The sequence below is a fragment of the Talpa occidentalis genome, unplaced genomic scaffold (assembly GCF_014898055.3).
Source record: "Talpa occidentalis isolate TD23 unplaced genomic scaffold, MPIMG_talOcc4v2.1 talOcc4.16, whole genome shotgun sequence".
Taxonomy (NCBI): domain Eukaryota; kingdom Metazoa; phylum Chordata; class Mammalia; order Eulipotyphla; family Talpidae; genus Talpa; species Talpa occidentalis.
The window spans coordinates 17,788,855-17,812,173 of record NW_023601653.1 but is presented as its reverse complement, the minus strand read 5'-3'; the positions used below and the strand labels follow the sequence as shown (position 1 = coordinate 17,812,173).

The 23,319-nt window shown below is 43.3% G+C and overlaps 1 pseudogene; it reads right to left on the bottom strand.

Annotated features, from left to right (window-relative positions):
- Positions 1 to 1,854: 1,854 nt before the first annotated feature.
- LOC119248267 (60S ribosomal protein L17-like) lies at positions 1,855 to 2,454 on the bottom strand (annotated as a pseudogene).
- Positions 2,455 to 23,319: the final 20,865 nt, after the last annotated feature.

Sequence of the window (23,319 nt, the reverse complement as noted above, 5' to 3'; positions counted from 1 at the left end):
TGTTGTCCCTGCCACATGGAACCACAAACCTTTGTCCCCTGTACCTTTCTAGGAATGATCCCCTTGAAAATAATCCCCCCAGAACAATCAGGGTGGCTCCTCCAGCCACTCTCCTTTCTTTGAGAGGCCTTTAATGATTTCATGTCTGTACGTCTTATAGTTGGTCAGTCTCTTTCTCTGGCAGAGCAGGGGGAAAAGCCACAAGCTCAATCTCAAGCAAGACTCCGTCCTAAAAGGACAAGCGCAACATGAGCACAGACTGGAAGGACACACACCCACCTGTGCCACTGGTAACCGTGGTGGGAGGCTGGGGAATAGAAAAACATCCAAGAATAGACGAAACAAATTCATGGTGATAAAAAATGAGAATGAGAATGGTGGTTACCCTTGGGGAGGGGGTGGGTTATCTCTGGGAAGAGACAAGAGCATCTCAAAGAAAGGACAGGTGCTGGAGGAGGCACCTTGATTGTTCTAGGGGGATTACTGTAAGAGGGATCATTCCCATGCATGGAATGTTCTATATCTTGATGGTTCAGATAATGGCCATGCAGGTGAAGACACTGGTCAAAGTATAAACCCACACTTCACACTTACAATTGGTACACTTTATGGTCTTTGTTATATATATGGCATACCTCAATCAAATAACTCTTTCAAAAAGTTTCCTGCCTTATTTCACCCCTAAATTTTCAATGGATCCCTGTTGGGAATCTTGAGAGAGACACGGATGGTAACAGGTGAACTGGTTTCCTTTCCCTGCTCTCCCTAATAAATTAATGACATGGGTCCAGCAGCTGCACAAAAAGAGGCCCTATAGTTCTCCAGACTCTCCAGAAAGCAGCAGCCCCAACATGCTCAAAAATCCCCAAGTTGACCCTAAAAAGAAATGTGACACAGTGGAAAGAACTTGCACTGGGGAGTGAACTGCATGTTTAAATTCCTGATCTGCCATTAACTGCAAGCTCTCGGGCAAGTTATTTAAGCTTTCTAAGCTTTCAATGCTTCCTGTGCCAAAGCAATCACACATGGTTGATGTAAAAAGTAAACGAAATAATTCTGCCTCAAATACTCTTCGATCTGAGATGAAGTATAAAAAGTGACATAAGCAAAAGCGTGTTGAGTGAGGTCCTGTGTGCAGCCCCAGCTCTGAGCCTGGCTCGGGAGGAGGAACTTGCTTCATGCCCGCCCTTCCATCCATAAGGAAGGAGGACAAAGCAGCCACCAGCCACCTCTCCAGGGAGGTGTCAGCTGCCCCCTGAGCAGAGTCGTTTCTCACCAAGCGGGGAGCAGGCTGGAGAGTGTTCATCATCGTCAGCCAACCTGCCTTTATATCCTGGCTTCCCGCTTCCGTAGCTAGGAAACCTGGAGCAAGTGACTTCTTAACCTCTCTGTGCTTCAGCTTCTTTATCTATAATGTAAGAAAAATACGACTACCTGCTGAGTGAGATAATACAGAGTGAAAACGTAGACCACTGCCATAATTGTGTTATAATAAATCAGCTGCCTTTTGCAAACATTTCCCCTGTGGTCCTGACAAAGACCATCGCTTCTGCCCCGCCCCCCCCCCAGCTGTATTGAGATAGTTGTGTGATCTGTAGTTTAACGTGTTGCTTTAATGATATACTAATATATTGCAAGATGATTACCACCCAAGCTCTGGCTAACACCTCCATCGAGTCATATAATTACTATTTCATTTTTGTGGTGAGGACATTTAAGATCTACTCTCAGAAACTTTCAAGTACATGCTACAGTATTCTCAGCTATAACCACCACATTAGAGCCCCAGAACTTGTTCATCTCATAGCTGGAAGTTTGTTGCATGTTTTTGTTGTTGTTGTTGTTTTGCTTTTACTTTTGCTTCCTTTTATTTTACGTTGAACTTATTCCCTTGCCATAAGTTTTTGTTTCTTCAGTTTCTTCTGCGATATCTTTTTCTTCTGTGCCACCTCCTCTTCTGGTTTAGGAACAATCTGCTCTTTTCAGTTAGGATCATCTCAATGTGGCAGGGGGAGCTCATGTATGGGTTAATCCGACCATGAGCTCTGTAAGTTCTGCGACGCATCTTAGGGGCTTTGTTCACCTGGATGTGCTCAATGACCAGAGAATCTACATCTAAACCCTTAAGTCTGGCATTACTCTCTGCATTTTTAAGCATGTGCAGTAAAAATGCAGCACTTTTTTTGGGCCACCGACCTTGCGTCCAACCCCACTGTTTGGCCTGGGCACACCTGCCAACGCCACCTTTGTAACGACGGAATGGCACGCATTCTGCTTCTGTAGAGTGACATCCTTCAGATACTTGGTGGCTTTTCGGATATGCATACCCTTGATGGCCTGGGCAGTTTCACGAGTGTTCTTAAAATGAACACGGAGATTTGAACCTCTTGATTTGCATGACTTTGTAGGGTTTTCTGGGTCAAGTGAGCAGCGAACCATTTTCAGAGAACACTAAGGCCGCATACGGGAAGAGTTGTTGCATGTTTTGACCAGTATGTCCCCCATTTCACCACTCTCTGTTTCTTCTTCTTTTTTTTTTTAAAGATTTATTTATTTATACAAGAACTGGGGTACAGTCAGAGGCACAGGAGGGTGAGAGCATTCACCAGAGACACAGCGGGAAGCAGAACAGACAGACTGACCGAAGACACTGCTGAGGGGAGCAGCGGGCGAGGCAGGAGAGGTCTGCTGTGCCATGTGGGATTCTCCCTGGCCGGCCGGGAATTGAACCGGCACTGCAGAGGCTGCAGACAGCTTCACAGCGTGGCGCTCAACCCGCTGCACCACTGTGGAGGCCTACCACTATTTCTATGAATTTGACTTTTTGCAGATTGCACGTGTAGGTGCACAAACTGTTGGCTGCTGCCCTTCCCTTCCCTGCCTCTGTCCCGGGCCTGTTCCTGGGTCAGAGTCAGCCGAGGGTGGCTTGTCCACAGCACTAGCCAGACCAGTGAGTAGTTCCCCTATTACTTCCTGCTGCCCGCACTTTTCCCTTTTTCTAGCTATTATCACATTCTTCTTCAGTTCATAAATACAGCATTAAAAAATCATTGGCTCGCTCCTTTTCCCATCTTACAGAACTATAATGTGTCCCTAGGAACAGCAGTCTGGTTTCCACTGCAGGCTGGGAGAAGCAAAAAGAAAATGAATTCTTTTGTTGTAACATTTTACTTGATGCCGTTTTCAGAAGCAGCAGCAGCCTGCACTTTCTGCTCCTGGTAGCCTTGTGTCCAGGCTAGGATTTTGGGGTGTTTTTGAGACTACAAATATAGGTCTTACCCATCTGGCAAATTTCAAAGTCAACTTTCCTATGGTCCACCACTGCTCTGAACTGGATTTCTTTAAATTCCACTTCCTAGCTGACCTGGAGGAGAACAAACATCCCAGTGTTATCTTAAGTGTCTAAACCAAGACACTGATGCAGCTGGTGCGGAGGATGTAAGCAGCAGAGGCTGGGAGAGAAGTATTTTGCCAAGGGGTCATCTGCTTGTTGTCTAACCTTCTAGAAGTCATCTGGAAGAACTTTTTGAACCTGAATGAATGTATCCAAAGTCTGTATTTTTAAAAACTGTACTGTCTCCTCCTCATTTAAAATTTCACATCTCTCTTAGAGGCAGATAAAAGGAACCTGCCATCCCCACACCTTCTCTTTTTTTTTTTTCTTTAACATCAAAAATGAATATAGAGTTTTTACAGACTTGGGAAATGTCATCTTAGTTGCTTCCGCTGTCTCTCTGGCGTTCAGCATGGGCATGTGACCTAGTTCCAGCCAATGCGAGGTGGGGGAGTCGGATGGCTGGGTTCGAAGAAAGGTTTCTTTCTTAATAAAAAAGGGGGGTGCACATGGAAAGAAAATTGCCCCTCCCAGACATGTGTCTGCCTGCATGTGAGGCATTGGGTGTCTCTTCATCCTTATTCTGACCCAGTGGGCACGCTGCCTAGGTCAGGCCTGGCCCTGTGTCTTTTTCTGGAGTTCACACTCACTCACCTGGCTTTCCTGCACTTACTTCATTTTATTATAAGATAAACTATAAAAAACAATGCAAAACAAATGCATGTATTAGTGAATTGTAATAAGGCATACACCCCTGTAACCACCATTCAGGTTAAGAAATAGAACTTTGCAATTACCCAGAACTCTCCCCACAGGCTTCCCCAATCACAGCTCTCTCCTCTGTCCACCCCCCATAACCACCCCTCTAACTCTTACAGTAATCTCTTTCATTTGTTTATGACTTATTCATGTATGCACCCCCCCTAATCCCTGTAGGTAGTCTTAAAATTTTGATATGACATTTAAATCTCTTTTAAACTAATTTCCCTCTTTCTACCTTTCTTATAATTTACCTGCTGAAGAACCTGGTCCTTTTGACCTATAGCATTTCCCACAGTCTTAATTTTGTTGATTTTCCTGGTGCAACTCAATGTGCTCCTTTGTCTTTTGTATTTCCTGCAAATGGACAGCTGTATTGAGAGGCTTGAGTCAATTCAGTCTCAACCCTTAGGGTAAGTCCATAGCTATTTTTCATTGCTTTTTAATGTTAGCAGCCATTAAAGTTCAATGTCTACATTCATTCACTCATTGGAGTTGCAAAATGGTAATAATATAATGCTAACATTTCATTTTTATTTATTAAATACATTTTAAAAAGAGATAATGCCCTCATCTACTAATCGTTACCCAGTAGTACAGCTTATATACAACAGGCAGAGTAATGCTTGATTCATTTCCTTTGCTTATTCAGTTTTCAAAACAATAAATTAATTCCCTATTATCCTCCAAAGAACAATTAGGTTTTTATTATTATGAACTCATGAATTTAAATATATTTGATGTGTTTCAATTCATTGCAATTCTGGGCCTCATTGCATCTTAAATTGTCTTATCTCTGACCACTGGCACCTTCTTCAAGTTATCTCCTGAGTCATTTTGACATAACCCTAATAGTCTTTGAAAGATCCCCTGCTCTCCGGCATGACAAAATGTGCCAGGATAATTGTGTACTCTTTTGCCACAGACTTGGAATCAGTAATTTCTCCAAGAAGCCCTGATTTTTTTTTTTTTTTTCAGTAGAAAATGACATTTCTTAACCACGATCTGGGCTCCAGGGATGCTGTATGCTATTAGATGGGATGGTTAATATTTCTGGCCTTTTTCAGGGGATGGAACTAGGAAATATATTTTTTAAAGATTTATTTATCAATGCACACAGGAGCTGGGGTACAGGCCAGAGAGGCGGAGAGTGAGAGGACTCACCAGAGACAGAGTGGGGAACAGAACAGGCAGATTGACCGAGTACACTGCTGAGGGGAGCAGCGGGAGAGTCAGGAGAGGTCTGCTGCGCCATGTGGGTTGCTCCTTGGCTGGCTGGGGATGGAACTCATGCTGCAGAGGCTGCAGATTGCTTCACAGTGCAGTGCTTAACCCCTTGTGCCACCAGAGAGGTCTGGAAATTTATTTTGGAAGATAAAACGTTTCATGAGTTCACAGTGATACCTTCTACTCAAATTCAGGGTAACTATAGGATTATTTTTTAACCTATGCTAAATTACTTCTGATGTCCTTTTTCCATACCAAGAATCCTGACTTAGGCTTAGACCTGAGGGACAGCAGCACATCCCACGACTGCTCATTTACTTTACCTAACATCACACACGGATGTGTTTCAACATAACAATAACCACTACCGATTAGGACTACTAAGGACGATTTTGAAAAAATTTGCCTACCCCCATTCTCATCTCATTTTTTCCAGTTGTACTAAAATCTACATTGTCAAGGCATATAATCATCACACCCTATATTTTCTTTTTTTACCCTTATTTAGTCTTCACCTACAAGTAACAGTGTATTTAGTGCTCATAATTCCTACATCAAAGTCTCTCATTGTTTTTGGCTGTCTGAAGCTTGTTCTGTAGTAGATTTCTCACAGAATCTTCATCGGAACAGTGTCCCCTAAGTTCCTACCTGTTCATTATGGTTTGTCTGTGTCCTTTAGGATACAAACCATTTCACCTTCTTCTGAAATAAAATATCACAATCAAAAAGTCTAATGATAAACTCCTTCCTTTATAAGTCACATGTTTTTTTTGGTGTAAATTTCAAAGGAATAATTTTTCATTTCATTTAAGTCTAGAAATCACTACAATATATATTGGTCATTCTGTTTATATTCTCTTAAGTGTAGTGTCCTCATTTAATACGGACTTTCAAATCAATTTTACATCAGAAAAATTTTCTTGAATTATATCATTTAAGCTTTTTTTTAATTCTCTGGCTTTGGCTTTTGCATTCAGGAACTTCTGTTCACCACAGTTGGATCTTTTTTGCCTATATTCATTTAATAGTTGTATTGTTTTACAAATCTTTCTCTCTTTTATTTATTTTAAAAATTTTCCTTATTTTCTATTTCTCTTACGGCATTATCTGTGTGTTCATTCATTGGGCTCCTTGTAATTTTAGTCTTTATTACTCTTGTTTCTATATTTTCCTTGCCTTGTTTATGCTTCTCTTTCATGTTTTATATAATTTTTGTAATTTTTTTTAGCTAATTTTGAAGTAATACATTAGGGTCTCTTTTCCTTTTACTATATTTTTCTTTTTTTTTTTTTTTAAGCAAATCTATTTGGTTTACTTTCATTATCTGTAGGGGTATTATCATTGCATTCCATCCTATTCCATTCTATTCTTATAATAACTTTGTATGAGATTTGACCTCAATACTTTTCTGTTGATCATTTTGTAGGTAAATTTAGTTTTCTTGAATTTTTAGAAGAAGACTTTGTTCAGGATAACTTTTCTAACTTCACAGTTACCTATTCTATTATGGTTTCATGTAGTATAAAACATACAACAGATAGCTTTTAGGATTTCCTGAATATGTTCCACTCATTCCTTCTTTTTTTTTAAACAAATATTTATTCTTAATTGTACATTAGGTTTCAAGACATTTTATTTTATTTACTGGGTGGCAACAGATGCTAAGGCAGGGAATCCAGATGTTTAAACAGGAATGGAATTAAGATCACCACTGCCCCAGGCACAAAGATCACCTTACTTTTTGACAGGTTTCTCAATGCCACAGGTAGGCCAGGGGACCTTACCCCATGGCATTTGCTTTTAGCTATTCAAATTTCTTCTGCTCTCCTTTCTGTTTCCGCTTGATTGTTTTATCTTCCTCCTGCATCTCCATGGCCTGTTTCTTGGGCTTCCTTCTGGGGCTTCTTCTTGTTATCTTTAAGGCCACACCTGGCACCAGCATTCCCTTCCCCCCTCACCTCCTTTTACCTGGATCTTCTTTCCTTCATCTCTATAGTGTCTTTCTCAATTTTAATTCCATTTTCAGTGGTATCTTCAGTGAAGGGCCCTATCCAGAAAGGACACCTAGTTGGTGGTTTTTGAAAACTCACAGGGGCTAGACTGCTGCAGGCCCCTTTGCACTTACCTGCTAATCAGAGCAGACAAAACAGGTTCAGCCGCTGTTCTAAAATTAGCCTGCCAAGTGTTCCAGTGAATACCTTTGGATATTACAGGGGTTTCTTGTTCTCAGATTTGTTAGATGTCCTACTGCTCTCCTCTGCTTCCACCGGCACTGATGCCGATACCATGCAGATTTTGTGACTATTTGTATTTCAGAGTTCATGGGGATATCTTCTCACCTGGCTTTGTTGAAAATGTCTGTGGATTTTCGGTTTTGCTATTTAATTGGCCTATGTTTTTATGCGGGGTTTAGGTAAGTTCTAGGCACTATCTGGTTACTACCATTTCCATCTTCCCAAATCCTTGTATTCACTCTGGCCCAGGTTGAAGGGCAGGCAAACAGAGAGGAAGCTCTTCTTATGATGAAAGGTGACATGCAAGAGAACAAGCTTGAAACCAAAGAATAATTAAACCTCTGGTTGCAGCACACACATTTGTTAACATTCCATTGGCCAAAAGCAGCCAGAAGGCTGAGTACAACATCAATATGCAAGAAAATACACTCTGTTTCTAGGAGAAATCTCTATAAAATCACGCAAAGAACATGATGAGGAATTGGGAACAATAATGCAATGCTCTACATCAACCAACTGCATCTGCTCTGAAGGCATTTTCTCAATCTTGCTAAATTGCTTTCTAGAAATGTTTTGGTAATTATACTTCCACCCATATGTATGAAAGTGTCCATCAACACTACCACACTCACAATTACTGAATATTTTTACATGGTTGTCTATTTAATAAGTAAAAGGTATGTGTGATTTAATGTTTATATTATACTTCTCTTTTTATGAGCTTTAATACCTTTTTATTAGTTTATTAGTCATTTATCTTTCTTCCTTAATGACTTGTCTGCTCAAGTTCTTTATCTATTTCTCTGTGACGGTGTGTTTCTCATTGATTTGTAAGGCCTCATTACATATTAAACATTTTAATTTTTATTGTTCATATTTCTTGTGCATGTTTGTTTCAATTTTTTATTTCCCTTGTGTACCATTTGTCTAATTCTGCAAAACAAATTGCCTTAAAAATTAGTATTCTAAACCAAAGAACATTTACTATTGTTTACAATTCTCTGGGTCAGCAGGATATACCTGATGACCTGGATCACGTGTGGCTATCTTGGCTGGGTTTCTTCATACCTATGCTGTCAGCTGGTGGCATGGTTAGAGAACAGATAATCTAGGATGGTCTCAGTCTCGCTCACATGCTGGAAGTTGACTTGTCCACTGATGAGATGGGGATTAATTTTGATTGCATAAATGTTATTTTTTTATTATATACTTATTTTATATTTGTCTTTTTTCCCCATGTCATTTCTTTATTATTACATTGGTAAAGTTCTTCCCCAACCTCAAGGCCTTATAAATATTCACTTACATTTTCTTCTAGTGTTTTATACTTTCATTTATTATTTCTAAGCTGTTAATCCATTGGAAATTGAGGGATGTGAAGTGAGAATTTAAACAGTTATTTTTCCAGATGTAGTTACCCAATTATTTAAGCACCACTTTTTTCTCTTCCCATGGAGTGGTGATATCATCTTTCATCATAGAGAAGCTCATGCTACCATCCATGGCTGTGTTTCTGGACTCTTGCCTTTGTTCCTTTGAGATGTACGTCTTTGGGTTCTTGCACTGCTCACACCTGTAGTCCAAGGATGGAAGCAGCTCAGGATTGGGGGTGACACTGTCACCATAAGTCTGCAAATTCGGTTCATAGAGAATCCTGATGAGCCCTGAAAGCTCAGGAGGGAGACACGGTGCGTTGGTGTAGACCTCTCAGAGGGCAGAAGTGTCTGAGGAGAAGGTGCCTCTTAAGAAGACAAGTATCTTCATCTAGCTTGTGTTGTGAGAGCAGACGAAAGAGCTTTGACTACAATCTTCATGAGAAGAAACCCCTGACTTTTCCCACCATCGTCTGAGGCACCCACAACACTCCTGTGAGTCAAGCCCCAGAGAACGGTGTGACATGGCATGTGCAGGAGCCAACTGTGCAGAGTGAAGCAGCAGTCTGTAGCCTTTCAGCTGTGGCAGAATATATAATATGTATTGATTTTCCTTTGAGTAACAGGTTTAGTGAAGATTGTCAATTCTCTGAGGGGATAAACAAGAAATTTTTTTCCTGAAAAAAAATCTATCAATTATGCTCTGTGGAGCCTCCCTTTCTCACTGGGGAGCAGGCTCCATTAGCTATATATATCCCAGTCTGATTCTGTAGCTTTTCATCATTTTAGTTATCAAAATGATTTCTCTCCAGTTATTAAAATTCAGCTGTGTTCAATTTAGAATTTCAATGTTGTATTTGATTCAAAGCTTTCCTCCTTGCTTCTGAGGCAGGCTAGACTCCTGGCTTTAGAAGATTTGGGGGTGGGGGACAGGAGCCCCTCTAGCCCTCTGCTTCCTATGTCTACCCTTCTACCTTTGTGGAAAAAGGAGGAAAAGAGAGAGTTGAAGAGCTTTTTTGCAATCACCTGTGGCAGGATTGCTAATCCTCACGGCTGATCCATCCCCTGGGTGCTGCCCTGGTAGCTTCTGATTGTCCCTTGAGAAATGTGGCCCCTCTTCTAGCTCACAGCCGTGTGAAGCACGTCTCCAATCATACCCCTCTTTGCCCAGTGTCTGACTATCTTCTGGTAAGTCTATCACCCCCAGCTCCAGGGCCTTGTGAGCAGGAGAAGGGTCCATTCATATTCTTAAGCCAGGAGTTTGAGAAGATAATCTCCTCACACCATCCTGTTCTATTTTCATCCTTAAAAACTTTCTTCAGATTCCTCAGAGCTGGTGGTAGCCCCCAACTCTGCACAACCATCTGTACGTTAATCTTGATGCCCCAAATATCTCTAGCATAGAGGTTACATTATATTTATTTAGACATTTATTTATTTAGAGTTACTCAGTATTTGCCTCATGGTAAGATTTTTAAATTTAGCCGAGAGGTCACTTTCCTAAGACCGTCATCAAATCAGTACCATGCTCGGATTACAATGTCAGTATACAACCCAGAATCTTTCCATCAGGATAGAATTGTTCAGGCTTCCTGAAAGACAGGAGTAAGTACCTGGGCTTTGGTATCTGATGAGTCTGGTGCCCACTGAGTCTCAGGCTGTCTTAGGTGAACCGCTTCCTTCTTGGGTAATCGTGGCCAACCAAACCCCTCTCTATTACAATTTCCCTAGCTGTGCAATAAGGATATCTATCTTTGTTATAGTTATATTACCCAAATGGGATTATGCAAGAAAAACCCTGTGCATGGTGCCTAATGAGTTCTCATTTATGGCAGTTATTGTTGTTTCAAACAAGCGACTCTCCTCAGACCACTGCTAAACCCAACTCTGTCCAAATGTCATCACCTTGCAGATGGTTGTCATATGTTAATGGGGTTAATTCCCAGGCCTGAGCTCTGCTGCGCTGCTGTTGTCCCACCACCTCGGTGGCGATTGCTCTGTTCAGTGCGGGAGAGGGTCTACGTGTACACAATCATTATTTTAGAAAGAATCTATTGTTTACTGTTTAATGTCTTCCAGCTACAGAGGCTGTGTGCTAGAAAACTCTTAACATATTATTCAAACCTACCTCTTTGCAGCAGATTCCTACAGAGTGGTCAGAAGTCGATTCACATTAAAGGAGAATGAAGATTATGAGACAATTGACCCTTTTAAAAAAATCACTCATGGGATGCTCATTATTCACATTGCACCTGCTCTCAACCCACCCTCTGGGTTTCTTATTTTGCACTTATTTCCAGATTAATAGCCCAATTAGAAACCTATTGACTAAGGCTGTACCCTTCATGCTACAAACTCACCCTTTAAAAACCACCCTTAAAATCAAAAGCAAAGAGCATATGCACTCCCATTCCTGGACATACTCTGCCCCCTAGTGCTCACTCACACACGTGTGCACCAGCAATTGAGGGTGTCCTTTGTTATTTTTTTTCTCCTGAGACATGAACAGAAAACACCTGACCCCCTCAACCCCGTCTCTTCCAGCCCCTAATTCCCATCAGCCTGTTCTGTGTAGATAATTGATAAAAGGCTCAGATGGTATTTGTGTCTCATGTATTTGAAATTAATTTAGCACATCAATCTCATGCTGTATGAAGAAGTATTTCTCAGCAGATTGGTAATGATAAATCTCTGTGGAAAAGTGAAGGAGATGGCTGATCTCCACTGTACCTCAGCAGGAAGAGGGGTTAAGCCTGTCACCAGGAAGCAGAGCCTTGGGCAGGCCACTGGGTCCATTCCTGACGTTGTTTTCCTCCAGTGCAAGATGAGGCAGGCAGGCGCCACACTCCTGCCTCTGGGACACAGGGGGCGAACCAGGTGGTGACAGTGCTGGAGTGAAAAGAACACTGGATGTGGGGAGTGGGGAGATGGGTTTCAATTCTGGCTTTACTGTGGCACCCCGGACTAAAAATTGACCTATCTCAGTCTCTCTTCTTAGAAAATGGAAACAATGGACCTTGCTCTGCCGATGGCACTATTTCCTTGTGAAAAGTAAATGAGAGCTTGGATGATATAGTATTGCCCCAGGTGTGTTCGGGGGCTCCTGCTGTATAGTCAGAGGGAGGAGTTCAAGATGCAGATTCCTAGGCTCTACCCCAGAAGATTGGATCAGAACCTCGGGGGATGGGCACAATATAATGAATCCCCAAAAGATGTCCGTATTGCAAGATCCCAAGATTCAACAGAGTGAAGTCACTTTCTTCAGATCACACAAAGAGGAACCCCCCAAAAATGAACCCCCAAAGACATCCATGTCCCAAACTTATAGTGCCCATGATTATGTTACATAACATGGCAAAGGGCGCTTTGCAGATGTGACTAACTTTGGGATCTTGAGATGGGGAGATTATCCTGCACAACCGCGAGGGGCCCCATGTAATCACAGGGGCCCTTATAACAGCAGGAGAGGCAGAGAAGATGGAATGCAGAAGCAAAGATAAGAGCGAGGTGACCAGGAGCCCTGGTACGCAGGCAGCCTGGAAAAGTTGCAAAAGGCAAGACTCAGATTCTCCCGAGTCTACAGAAGGTGCTCAGCTTTGCCAATATCTGGCTTTTTATCCTACTTTAGGATTTAGGACCCACTTTAGGGTTTCTGTCCTCCAGAACTGCAGATAATAAATGTGTTGTTTTTAAGCCTCTCAGTTTGTGGTCACTTGTTACAGCAGCAATAGGAAAGTAATATGAGATAAGGGGAGGCAGTAATCGTGAATCTGTATTTTCGATGGCCTCCTGGCAAGATTCTTTTTTTTTTAAAGACTTATTTATTTATGCATACAAGAACTGGGGTACAGGCCAGAGGTGTAGGGGGTGAGAAGATTCACCAGAAACAGAGTGGGGAACAGAACAGGCAAATCGGCTGAAATACACTGCTGAGGGGAGCAGCGGGCGAGTCAGGAGAGGTCTGCTGTGCCATGCGGGTAGCTCCCTGGGCAGGGATTGAACTTGTGCTACAGAGGCTGCAGGTAGCTTCATAGGTTGTGTCTTAACCCCTTGTGCCACCAGGGATGCCCTCTGGCAAGATTCTTAAGCCACACTAAATTTTGAAGGCCAGAGGTAAAGTGGAAGGAGACTGGGGACCAGGAGGTAGGATGCAGCCCAACTCTGGCGTCATGAGCCTTGTGACTTTGCCAAAGTCACCTCACCTCCTTCTGACTGGGTTTGCCCACCTGTAAAAGGAGGCAGTTTTTTGGAGTGGGGGCGAGTGGGGTGTGTTCATTAAGGACTCTTCTTGCTATAACGTTTGAAGAGTCTGAAAGAAAATAGTGAAACCCTGTGAACAGAGTATAGTCTGCCCAGGGTAGGTCTTATTATTCAAATCTCCTAGAAGAAAGAGATATTGCTAATTATTTGAACAGCTTATTTTTAAGCAACACTTCTGTGTCATCAGGCTGTGGTATAAGCGCTTCACTTGCACGAGCAGCTATCTGTGGGGCTATCTTGGTATTGCAACTACTGATGTGCGATTAATAATTAAATGCTACGGGGGATGATTTCTAATCAGGAATCTGATCAATAAGCCAGTGACCAGGGATGGGCACCATCTTCAGCTATTAAGGGGGTGACTCCTTGTCTCTGCTATGAAAAGAAAATGTCACCAAACATTACAAGCAGCCTGAAGGGTATGGATAGAAGGGGGAAGGGGCTGCTGTTGCCAGGCAACTAGCTCCTCATCACTAATCATGTGCATAAAAGCCTTGGGTCGTCATTTTCAGCACAGCTAGTGGGCCTCCCTCCTCCACCCATCCCCGCTCCCTACAGCTGGCCCTTGGGCTGTGGTTCCAGAGACCTGGACTCTGAAATGGGTCCAGGATCCGCTCAGTATTCCAGGGTTGGTTCTGCTTCTAGACAGCAAAACGAAAGAGAAAAGATTCTTTGTGTCCATCTGAGATGAGAGGAGACCTGGCATGGGTATCCCAGAACACCCTTTCCTAAACTACAGCCTTTTGAGTGAGCCGTCATCCCAGAGGCTTGCTTAGATTTGAGGAAAATCCCTTTCTGACCCCCTGCATGCAAGGGAGGCTCTTGCTGTTTGCCATGTGGATGCTGAGCAAACAAGTGGGCCCCTGGGCTGGCTTTCCATGTGCTCTGCAAACACTTCCCTCTGGATACAGCCAACTGTCCAATTATGCAAGATGCAACCCTCTTCCGCCAGGGATTTGTTATCTTAAAAGGCGAGAGCCCAGTGTGACCACAGAGTTGACATATCACATGGCATACAGAGAGGATGTCCCCACTGGGGAAGCTGCGGTCCCACGGGCGCCCAGCCACCTTTTGGAGGAGAAGCAGGGAAGTCTGTTTTGTCTTTGACTACTTCTGGAACACACAGGCTCAGGAATAGCCAATACTAGAATAGGTGTTTGCATCCGTTTCCTTTCAAGACACAGCTGTGCTCCAAGAAAATGGAGAGGAGCTTTTGTGCTTTGGGGGTTAATGCCACATTTGGGGAGGTCCCAGAAAGTTATTTCAAAGAGAAGTCATTCTAAGCATTGGCTAGAAAGATAAGCATCACCCCTGAATGTGGAATGTACCAACCCATTTATCCTCCATGGTTCTAAAGCTAGACTTGCTTTTCAAGCAGGGGATCTGTCTTCTTTGGGGATCCCTGGAAGGCTGGCACCACCCCAGCAGGCCCAGGCAGGCTGCTCTGCTCCTGGAGAATGGTGGTGAGGAGTGGGGACACATTCTAGCTACCTGTCAGCCTCCTTCCCTGGCTCTGCTTGAGCCATGCCAGTGTCCTCACTAGTCCTCAAAACTACCCACGTTGGGCCTCCCCGGTGGCGCAGCTGTTGAGCGCTGGGCTGCAAGGCTGCCCACAGCCTCTGCAATGCTGGTTCGATCCCCTGCGGCTGGCGAGGGTCCCACATGGTACGCAGACCTCTCCTGCTGCCCGCTGCTCCCCTCAGCAGTGTATTTCATCAGTCTGCCTGTTCTGTTCCCCACTCTGGCTCTGGTGAATTCTCTCACCCTCCCGTGCTTCTGACTGTACCCAGTGCTTGTATAAATAAATAAAAAAATCTTTCAAAAAAAAAAAAAAAAAACCCAAAAAACCAAAAAACTACCCACGTTAGGTCTCTGCACTAGTCTTCTGGATGCTTCTACCTCAGATATCTGGCGTCACGAGGCCTTCTTTCACCACCACCCTGTCTAGAATAATAAATCTACCAACCCTGTTTACAATTTCTCCACTTGCTATTTATAATTTTTTCTTTTTTTCCTTTCTTTCTTTTTCCCTCCCGCCCTCCCTTCTTTTCTTCCACTCTTTCTTTCTCTCTTCTCTCCCTTCCTTTCCCATTCTCCCTCCCTCTGTCTTGTTCCCTTTTTGTCCACCTGTCTGCCCATCATATATGTTCACGAGGGTGGACACTCCCTGGCGCAGGACACTCATCCGTTTCCCTAGCTGCAGCGTTCCTAGCACCTGCGCCTCGGCCAGCCCTCAAACAACATTTGCTGAGTTGATAACAACGAAGGACTCCACGCCTACCACGGAGGCACAGGCTCTTTATTTACATCCTCAGCAACCAGGCAGCCAGAGCCTCTCTCTGCAGGCAACTGAGATGTGAGTTTCTCGTGTATCTTTGCAGATGTTTTACAATTTTTCAAACAAATACCCACACAGCTACATTCCTCCCTCCTGCCCTTTTTAAAACAGTAGCTGGAGAGTATTTTCTGTCTTCTACACCTTGCTTATTTTCACATCATTTGTCGAAGATCATTTCTTGTCAGTTTAAATAAATGTCCCTCATTTTTCTTGGGGCTGAGTAATATTCTACCACATGGATATACAATAATTTATTTACGTGATGCCCTCCAGATGGACTGAGAGAAGTTTTCTCCCTTTCTTCTGTGATTGCAAAGTGTGTGGCAAATAATCTTGTATGTGTGTCATCTTGGCCACATGTACCACATCTATAGGATAAATGCTTAGAAGTCAAATTGCTGAGTCAAAGGGTACATGTTCTTAGGATATTGGCAGCTTTTGACGAATTGTTCTCACAATTGCATTTGTTAACCCACACCTTTACTAAACTTTCTTTTACCTTTGCCAATCCAGTAGTTGAAAAGTGATCATCTTATTTTGAAATTTATGAAAAGCATAATCTTATTTTGCATTTTCTTACTATGAATCGGATTTACTATCTCTTCATATGTCCAAAAGGCACGTATACATCCTTTCTCAAGAGCTGCCTAACTGCCTGTTTTTCTGTTAGCATGTTGGTCTTTTTAAAAATCCATTTATAGGAACTCTGATATATTAGGAAAATTAATCTTTGGCTGTGATAGGAGTTACAAATATTTTCCCATTTATGTCATTTGTTTTTGGATAGGAGCTATTATATGTTTTCTGCGTTATGGATTATTTTTAGTCTGATTTATTCATCTGTGTATCTATGTGTGTGAGACTGCCATCTTTTAATTTGCATTTTAAATACTTTATCATATGTCATTATCTGTTTAGCAGTATTCTTGGAAATTGCATCTTTTATTAGTTACATTTAATTTGGTGCTTCCCTGATGGGTTTTAGGATATGTTCTCAACTCTTGATGAATTGAGAAGCTACCCAGCTCCATGGGGGGTGTTGAGAGATTTGGGAAGCACCCAATCTGTGATAACTCTCATCTGTTGGATGTTGGCTCTTATAAATCTCCGTTTCAGAGAGTGACATATTTTTGACTCTTTTTCAGGATTCTGGAACGTACCACCTGTTTTTGTCTTTAATCATCTCTCCACTCATTTCAGGTGCAGAAGGTTGAAGCAGCTGGAAAGCATCTGTTCCCAGAGAAAAGGAACCCCTCTCTCATGTCATTCTCCTTGGCAGGAACCCATCATGCACCCACTGTCAACCTCGGGGGGCTTGCTTTCCCTCACATGGATTTCCACATCCTCCCCTGTCAGGGCTCCCGCCCCTTCCCTCTCTACCTGCTTGCCATGATCCCCCAGTTCTCAGCCTCTGTCCCAGGCAGGCTGGCAAGGGGGTGACTATGCAAGGTGTCCTATGAAAGGGGGTGACTCAGGTTTGCTGGGACCTCACTAATGTTCCTTCTTTTAAAGAAAATGAATGAAAAAATTTTAAGTAAAAATTAAATGTGAAAATAGGAGATAACAAATAACAAGAAATTGCAGGAAATTTAAAAAATTGGAAATCACTGCAAAAACATGCTATAGAAAAAAAAAACATATGGTTCTGTGTAAATTGTCTGACACACTTCTAAGATACTTTTTCCCTTTCTTTTTGGCTGCAATGCTCTTTTCATGTAACAATAAGTTTGAAATACCATTATCCATAGAGAGAATAGAGAGAGACTTCAGGCCTTTTTCTGGCATGATTGATGATTTTCAAAGGCTTTAGTTTCACAACCTGTGATTGGTGACGTCTTGCTAAAACATAGCCCAATCCACTAGGTCGCACTAATCATGCGACCATGCCACAGACATAGTCACTATCGGTGCAATCCTATGGGATTACAACTAGAGTATAATATTCTTATGGGGTTACATCCACAGGAATCCAGATAAACTCAATATTACACAAGTTTCATTAAAAAAAGAAAAATATATGGTCTATTTATGTAGGTTTATCTGATATATACAATACCTGGCAGGGGTTAACTTTAATTTTGACTAGATCGGGAATTCAAAGCCCCAATTTACAATTTCAATTTCAATCAATGCCCATTGATTGGAAGAATTTCAGCAGCCTGACCTTTGGCTCCACACATTTCCAGCTTGTTTGTTCCAGCTTCTCCCTTGCCTACTGATTTCTGGTGGTGAGCACTGTGGGACACATTCATATTGTCATACTAGCCCTGCACATTTTTTGCTACCTGTCTGGGTGAGGTGGGATAGTGGAAGTATTCTGAAAATCTATTCCTACACCCACCATCAAGCAAACTTAAATACATCCCATTTAACACATAAATGGAACATCAAGTCAATTTCCCCTATCTGGTTTGCCCACGGTCATGACCAGGGAAGAGAGGATTTAATAGAAGGGAGATTGAAATGGAGAGAGACTGATTTGATTTTAGTAACTGCAGCTAACGCATCTCCTAAAAATTTTGCAAAAACATGAACACGATTCCCACCCAGAGCCAGGAATGGGCACCTGAAAGTTAGCGACCTTGAAATGAAAGCTTCATTAGCTTCAAGATAGATGCACTCCCCCTCCTGCTGTCTCCCCACCCCTCACCCCCTGCCTAGCCTTCATTCAGATTAGTTTCTACATATTTCATGATGATTTTGATTTCCAGGGACAGATACTCAGTTGAAACAAACTAAATGGGGGGTATATTGATTCCCAACCTGCTGTCCTAAGGAACAACTGGAACCAGCAATGAAACACAGCCAGATCACCATCTGTCTCTCTTTCCCAGCCTCCGTCTCCATTTCTGCAAGAACTAAAACTTCAGCCTCTGACCTTGATCCCTGAAAACTACAGACTCAAGTCATATTAGTTTGCCACTGAAGGGGAAACCCCTCAGAGGACTCTGAAAGAGCTGGTTAGGGTCACAAGACCATGCTAGTGGGGTACCATGAATGATAGCTTCCCCCAGATCTTCAAAGTTGGAGTAGGGAAGAGGAGGTGGTTAAAGTAGGGAAGAGGCAGGATAATGGCCCACCCCCAAGTCCGCGACCCAATCCCAGCAACTGTGAGTATATGAACTTACATGCAAAGAAACTGTGCAAATATGACCGAGGTACAGATTTTGAAGTGGGATTATCCTGGATTATTTGGAAGGGTCTTATAAGAAGGAGGCAGGAGAGTTAGTGACAAGAAAGATGTAATGATGGGAGCAGAGGTCAGAGTAATGGGAGCCACAAGCCAAAGAATGCTGGCTGCCTGCACAAGCTGGAAAAAGCTAGGGAACAGATTTTCCTCTATTGCCTCTAAAAGCCCTGCCAATGCTTGATTTTAGAACTTCCAGAACAGTAAGAAAATGAATGTGTTGTTTAAACTAATAAATTTGTGGCAATTTATTACAGCTGCAATAGGAAACTAATATAGATCCTGAGAAAATAACAAAATGCATGCCCACTGTATCTCTTTTCCCCTCTTCCTAGTCTTATCCATCTATTACCTGCTAAATTAGGTCCCCCTCCCTGCCTCTGCAATTTATATATTGAGGTTCTAATCCCCCCGAACCTCAGAATATCACTGTATTTGGAGGAAGGATCTTTAAAGAGGTAATTAAGATAAATGAGGTCTTCTGGGGGGTCCTAATGCAATGACTGGTGTCCTTATGTGATTAGGACACAGACAAGTACAAAGGGAAGATGATGTAATGGATGACAGGTGGCAGTGATAGTTGTACGGTGATGTGACTCCCTAAAACCACTGACATGTACATTTAAAAAAATGGTTAAAATAATACATTTTACGTTATGTATATTTTACTACAACAAAAAAATGGGGGTGGATGGAACCGTGCTAGCTAAGAGACATTTAAAGGCTTGATTCAGCCCACAGGTCATCAATTTGCAGTCTCTGGTTTAGCACTTGATGTTTTCTGATGTTTCATGTGTTCATGTCTTATTCATCCCACCAGAAGATAAAATACCATGACAGTAGAAGCTGTGTCTTAAACTCTTTTAGCATCCTTCGGATCAGGAGCTTGGGGCGCTGCAACAGACAGATCCCACATGCCTTGCTGAGTACTCTGTGACATGCACACACACTCACACTCACAACCAATGACTAGAAACTGTTGTGCAGTACAAAGAGCTATGAGCAGAGGAGACTGTTGTCAAAGCTCAGGGGTGAGAGCAAGCACAGCATGTGAAGCACAAAAGGATTGTACCCAACTAGGATGTGCAGTTGCTGTGGCAGGAGAGAGACCAGCTGAGAGATGCAGGGTATGGGAGAGTCAGGAAAGGAGCCTCCTATGCCACTGGTAGGAGATTCACCTTTACCCCAGCCCTAGCCATAAGGGGAATGCCTGAAGGCTGTTAAGCAGGGAGTGACAAGATTGCTTCTGATTGTGAGACAAATCATAAAAACTAGAGCATGGAACACCCTGGTGGATAGACTGGGGAAAAAGCAAAACGTTCCCTTAGCAACAGCTCTCTCCAGGGCTTCACGTGAGTGTGTGCAGAACAAGGAGACTGGGACCTGGAAACAACTGGGTCAGTCCAGGGGGTCGGAGGGATGTTGAAGGGGTGATAATGAGTAAAATGTGAGCCCCATTCACAACAGGTTGCTGCCTGTGTGCATGAGCATGTATGTGTGCATGGCTGCACATGCACGTGTGCACGCATACATGTGTGTGCACCTGTCCACACAGGCATAGGTATGTATCTGTGTGCACATGCATGTGCATACACATGTGTATACGTGTGTCTCTGCATGCACACACTTAGTGTAATTCTTAGGTGGACACTGGCAAGCTGACAGCCCACAGGTTCTACCCGTTTCCTTCTTTACACTTTCTCTAGCCAGTTCCAGGACTTGCACATCAGGGAAAGTGGTGCTGCGGTCCAGACGGCAGATCAGCTTTGCCCTCTGGGGACACCTGGAGGAATTACTGAGAGCTCTCACTTTAAACTGATGGACACGGTCCCAAGTACTCAGTAACCCGTGGCAACCCCTAGAGGCTGCTACAACCTCAGCAATGAGGACGACGTACCCAGCAATTTGCTTGGTTTCCTGGATACGGAAATGGCCGGCTGAGCCTTGGTGGTCTTAGGATGTGGCCGTGAAGCAGCCAGGTGGCCATGGAGCGCTTGGGTGACAATTTTTGAAGGAGGAAATGCCCACTCCCCTAAAATTTTTCTCACAGAGAGAAGAAGAAGTTAGAAGAAATGATATGAACAAAAGATGGTTGCTCTTCAGTGGCCAACCCTGTTCAGTCAGCATTTCTCTGTTTGCTCGAGGGCAGGTCTTCATTGGGCAGGGAAACAACTCCTCCAGCAATAACCAACTAGTCACAATTAGGAAAGCTGGAAGCACTGTTTTCAGAAGAGCCAGCCCAGGGTGGAGGTGGGTCTTGGGGAGAGGTAGACCGTGTGGCTGGGGATCCCTGTCTTTTGGGGTCTAGTTACTAAGAACTGGGCAGATGCCAGCCTGCTGGTCCCACAGCTTTTGTACTTGGTGGCAGAGACTTAATTCTTCACGCTCAATCTTGACCACTGGTAAGAACGCCAGGATCGTGGCCATGAAGACACATTCAAATCCATCTGCGCTTCTGAATATCAGTGGAGATGCTTTCAAAGGGACCCTGAGTTCTGCTTTGTCCCCCATTAGCCTCAGGTTCCTCTTTTTTCTCCCTGGTCTGGATTTCATGTTTATACTACCTCTGCTGAGGATTCTGCCTGGAGCTTCCCCTAAGCCACCAACAGCAGCCATTAGTAACACATTCAGCTTCAAGACAACCCCACAGTCCTACTTCCAACCAGATTACCACTCTGACACTGGAGATGGACCTTGGAGTGGGAGCAGGTCACGATCGCCATATGACATTGGGGAGTCATGTCATGGGGTTCATATGTGCATCGGGTAGAGCTAAGGGGTCACCTAGCGGCATACTGAGTGCAAGGAGTCTGCACGAGGTGGAGCCAAGCAAGACCCAGTTAAATGGGCATTCCATCCTTTCTCACACCCTGTATCCCGCCAGGCAGCAGCCGCCCCTACATCCCATATGCCTCCTTCCAGTGACTTCGCCCACAATGTACCTTTGATGGAGGCCCACTTCACATGACCATTTTGATCCAGAGAATGTTTGATGCGACCGTTTAAAAACAGCCCCCACAAAGTTAGCCCCAAAACAAGTTCTAAGTGAAAGGGAACACGTGAGGGGTTGGGTAAAGGTTCACGGAGAGACATGGGTGTGATATCAGCTGAACATATGACTCAATAACAACAACAGAAAAACTAAGCAGCTAATAATTTGATTCTCCCCCCAGGACCTAAAAGTTTTCCCCCAGTATCCCCACACTAAAATAACCGCGTCAAGATCGTCACATGAACATGTCAGGGATTGCTTACTCTCTTCCTTCCTTTTTCCCATTGTGTGTCAGTTTGAAATGGCTATCATGTAATTCATGGTTATAATATGTTAAAAAACAAAATTAAAAGGCAACAATTAATCAGACACTCTGCAGGGGAGGGAGAGGGAGCAAAACACGGGAGGGAAAGTGTTCTTACACAAGGGACTATGGCAACGGTGCAAGGGGAAATGGGTGGTAGAAATTCTGTGGAGACTACACCTGAGAAAAGTAAGCAAACATTGTACAAAAATGAACAATGCTGTAAAAATATATAAATAAGTATTTTTTAAAAAATGGCCACTAGGAGGCGCTAACACAGGGCAGGCACTTAGGCCCTCACATCACCAGAAGCATGCAGGTTCAATGATCCCTGGTATTCATTCAGCAACACTGCCCGGCTGACAAGACCCAGCCACTTGCCATTTTCTCCAGCCATCTTTAGTTCCCTGGCTATGACTTCTCATGTCTGTCCCCTCATGGCTGCAAGATGGCTGCCACAGCTCTAAGTATCATATCCTCATACCAGACAGGGAAAGAGACAGCAGTCAAGAGGCTATTACAACTCCCCTGGGAAGAAATGAACCAGAACTAATGTAGTGGCAGTGGAGGTACAAAGGTGACACATTTGAGATATATTTGGAAGGCAGAATTGACGTGACTCAGTGATGGCAATAAGGAAGATGGCTTTGAGGTTTCTAGCTCGAGTGACTATGGAGGTGTGCTGCTGGCTTTATCAGAAGTTAAGAGCACAATGGGGACTACATCTGACGGGGGGGGGGACCAATATTGTTTAAACATGAAGAATGATGTAAAAAAATAAAAAATATATATAAAAAAAGAAGTAAAGAGTACAGAAAGAACAGATAGGGTGTGAGGAGAAAAAACAATGACTTTGATTTTTCAATTTGAGGTGAAAGAGATACCCATGTACAGATACTTGATAGAAGTTTAAAATTGGAAAAATACCGGATGGTTTCACTCATAGCAGGAATTTATAAAACCTAAATAAGGGGCCAGGAAAAAGACTAATTATATTAAAGTGAAAATCAAAATCAACAAGTAACTATAAACCAGAGACACACTACAGGGAGGGGTAGAGGGAGTAGGATCAAAACAAGGGGGGGGGGGCCTCCTTGGTGGCACAGTGGTTGAGCACTGGGTTGCGAAGCTGCCCAAAGCTCTGCAGCGCCGGTTCAATCCCCAGCCATAGGCAAGGGTCCCACATGGCGAGCAGACCTCTCCTGCCTCCCGCTGCTCCCCTCAGCAGTGTACTTCATCAATCTGCCTGCTCTGCTCTCCGCTCTGGCTCTGCTGAATTCTCTCACCCTCCCGTGCTTCCGACTGTACCCA